Source organism: Tupaia chinensis, unplaced genomic scaffold (genome assembly GCF_000334495.1).
Source record: "Tupaia chinensis unplaced genomic scaffold, TupChi_1.0 Scaffold000520_1, whole genome shotgun sequence".
NCBI lineage: Eukaryota > Metazoa > Chordata > Mammalia > Scandentia > Tupaiidae > Tupaia > Tupaia belangeri.
In genome coordinates this window covers 189287-192063 of record NW_006160033.1, presented here as the reverse complement: position 1 = coordinate 192063, position 2777 = coordinate 189287, and positions in this window count along the sequence as shown.

Below are 2777 nucleotides of genomic sequence, written 5' to 3'. Positions count from 1 at the left end.
CCCAGAGGGGATGGCCACGCGGCAATCCCTTCTCCTCCATTCTCCTCTCAGGATCTTGGGCAGGCACGCACACGCCCCCGGCGTGAGTTTAAGTCACCGGGTCTGGGACTCGAACCGCAGTCGACTACATGGGAGTCTAGCGACATAGCCATTACACTAACTGCTGGTCCCTGGTTATTTCTTATAGAAACTTGGGTGGAGCAGTTTACTTCTCCTTGGGCCTCAGTGAATTGAGAGTTGGCATCTTTCCCAGCCCCTTAACCTTTCACATTCTAATGGTGCTTTAGATGGGCAGGGAGGTGTGGGTGAAGGGAAAGGACGATTTAATTTCCGCCTCCCCCCCCCCCATACAGTTTCAAACATATTTCTAAAGGAGAACCTAGCCCTCTGGTTTGCATCTGATTCCCACGGTTTCGGTGATAGCTGGGAGGGTATGTAGCTGTATCTACAGCGTTAAGTCCCAAGTCCTTAGTGGACAGTTTCAGCCCGATGGTCTCTAGCCACCCCCTCATTCTCTCCTAATCTGAGATCCGGTCACTCACCACTTCCTTCCTTGACTCCTGACCCCATTTCTCCTCAACTGAGGAGCTCTGCTGCAATTTCCCCCAGAAGCCCAGCTATGTCATACATTGTCCTCCTGCTTCAAAGGCTTCCCTGCACCCACTGCCTACCGCCTGAGGATATCCACAGAGGACTAAACAAACACTCCATTCGGGTCCATCTCCCTAGACTAAACTGGGGGCCCTTCAAAAAGTGGACCAGGATTCAGTCTTAATAAAATTGTATTTACAAAATAGGCTGCAGTTCTAGGGGCCAGAGTTTGCTGATTTGATTGCTTCAAAATATTGTATTAATGAGATCAGCAGATGTCTAATAGTTACGTTGCTGGACTCCCACATAGTCAACCGGGGTTCGAGTTCTAGACCCAATGGCTTAAAACTCACTCTGGGCATTTGTGCGTGCGTGCCCAAAATCCTGAGAGGAGAATGGAGGAGAAAGGATTGCAGCATGGTCATCCCCCTGGGGGGTGATTTCTCGCTTTCTGTCTCTCTGTCTCTCTGGCGAGCACACACACTGTATAGCAACACTCTCTCTCTAAAAAAATAAATAAATGAAAGTAAAATAAAATATTGCATTAAAATCACATTTATTTATTTGTTTATTTATTTATTTTTAGGATTCTTTTTTTGTCATAGGGCACGTGTGCTTGCTAGAAAGGAGAGAAGCCAATGCAGAGAGAGGAAAAGTGATAAATCACCTCATAGGGGTAATGGCTATGCCACACTCCTTTTCCTCCCTTCTCCTCTGGGGATTTTGGGCAGGCACGCACATGTGCTCAGAGTGATTTTCAAGGGGCCAGATCTGAGATTTGAACTGCCGTCAACCTCGTCAACCTCGTGGGAGTCCAGCACCTTAACCACAATGCCACCTGCTGGCCCCAAACTAATTTTTTTGATTACGAAGTTTTTGGCACCTTCCTCCTAAGGAGGCTTTATACCTGAAACAAGTGCCCCACCCTCCTTATCCTAACGTTCGCATTGCCAGGGTCCCAAGTACTAGCTGGCAGTGTGGCAGCACAGTTCTCCTTGGTAAACGAATGAGTGAAGTGGAAGGGGCGCCAGGCAAATCAAGAGTCTGAGAGACCCACTCTGCCGCGGATGACATGATCTCGGGTATAGCCTCTAACTGCCGCAGGCCTAAGTTTTGGTCTGTAAAATGGATAGACTGTACTTGATGATCTGGCAGCGTTCTCTCTGTAAACACTCAGCATACATTTGTAGATAATGCCAGCAAAATAGACCCACCTGGGTCCTTGCCCCGGGGATACTCATAGCTGAATGAACTTAGTACACCTCTGAGTCGTAGGATATTCCCCTGAAAGTGGGGATGGTTTTTGCTTAAGGCTGTTGAGAGGCTTAAAAGAGAGAAGACAAAACTTATCCATTGTATTATTCCAAGCCCTCTCAAAATTCTGGCTGAAGGGGGCTGGCAAATTAGGCATGGTGGTTAAGTTGCTACACTCCCACATGCCCGACTATGGGTCAAGTCCCTGACCTGGTGGTTTGCTTTCTCACTCTCCTCTCTCTCTCTCTCTGGTCAAATTGAATAATAATAATAAACAAAATAAATTAAATTAAATAATTATTTTTTAAAAAAAATCTGGCTGTAGACTTGCTTTCACCTCTCTCTCTTTTATTTATTTATTTAGTTAGTTAGTTAGTTATTTTTTGTAGTTTTGCTGTAGGGTACATGTGCTTGCCTGAGAGAGGTAGAAAGAGAGAAGGAAAGTGAGAAATCACCCCCCAGGGAAGATGGCCATGTCACAATCCCTTCTCTTTCGATCTCCTCTTGGGATTTTGGGCATGCACGCACATGCAGCTGGTGTGTATTTCAAGTCAACGGGTCGGGGACTTGAACTACGCCTTCAGCCATGTGGGATACAGTCACCTTAACTTCCACACCACCTACTGGCCCCGTTTTTTTTCTTTTAATAAACCAATGAACAGAAATCAACAGCACACCCTTGTGCTGGTCTGCAGGGAGCCGCTGAGCACAGGACCTTCAAGCCTACCTGGGCACTTGTTAACTGCGTGTCTTTGGGCAAGTTATTTAATCTCTCTGAACTGGAACCTTCATCTCCTCTTCTACTGCATGGTAACGACAGCTAAGGGTCCCCACTTCACAGCACTGTCGTCAAGGTGACCGGAGACTGCAGTGTTAGTGCCTTGAAAACAGGGAATTGCTCCACGGGACTCGGGAGGCCACAGGAGGACTGG